We start from the raw sequence: 772 nt of genomic DNA, 5'->3' as shown, positions 1-772 counted from the left end.
CACTTAGGTTGACCACAACCAGATATGCACTATCAACCATCCAAGGGCTTCTTAGAGGACCTTGTATGAGCGATTGTGCAAAAAGTAAGTTTGGTCGATTTCAGTGTGGCACCCAGACGGGACCTTATATTGTCTACAAAAAGATATGATTGTTGAGGAAAAATCTCTAAGCATGTTAAATACAATTAGAGAATCCTATTAAAGAAGTTATATCAGATAACTTTCCACATTCATTCCTTAGGAACCTTTAGCTATCAAATGTTGAGATTATATTACCAGATGTAAATGATATTCTCTCATCTTAAAATCAAAGCCAGGAGTATGGCTTTGATGCATACAAACACTTTATACGTTCTATTCTTTTATCTTAGTCTTAATCATCAATCTTGGACCAGTTGTATCCTGTCACAAATCCCAATTGCTTCTTAGCTTTAGCTAGGTAGGCTGGTTTAGTGATAGGCCAAACTAGGGCCATACTTTGTTGGCCCTAGCCCTGCCTTGATTCCTTGAGCCTTGGTGCTGGTTTGGCACTATCCTTAACTATGCAGGCTGGAAAATGTGAGAAGTTATATCTACAATGGATAACCAACTTGATTGATCTGCGTACACCCACTTTCCATTTTGGGAATTGAAATAGCACATTTTGGTAATGTTTCAATTCCTAAATGGATTTGAAAGGAATCCCAGGTTTCGAAAATGTGAGACATGAACCTGACCTGATTTAGTAATCTGCCCAATAAATGAGACCTATACCCATTAAAATCAGCTCAGA

The sequence above is a fragment of the Magnolia sinica genome, chromosome 13, assembly GCF_029962835.1.
Source record: "Magnolia sinica isolate HGM2019 chromosome 13, MsV1, whole genome shotgun sequence".
In the NCBI taxonomy this organism is placed as follows: domain Eukaryota; kingdom Viridiplantae; phylum Streptophyta; class Magnoliopsida; order Magnoliales; family Magnoliaceae; genus Magnolia; species Magnolia sinica.
Note: the sequence above shows the minus strand (reverse complement) of the source record.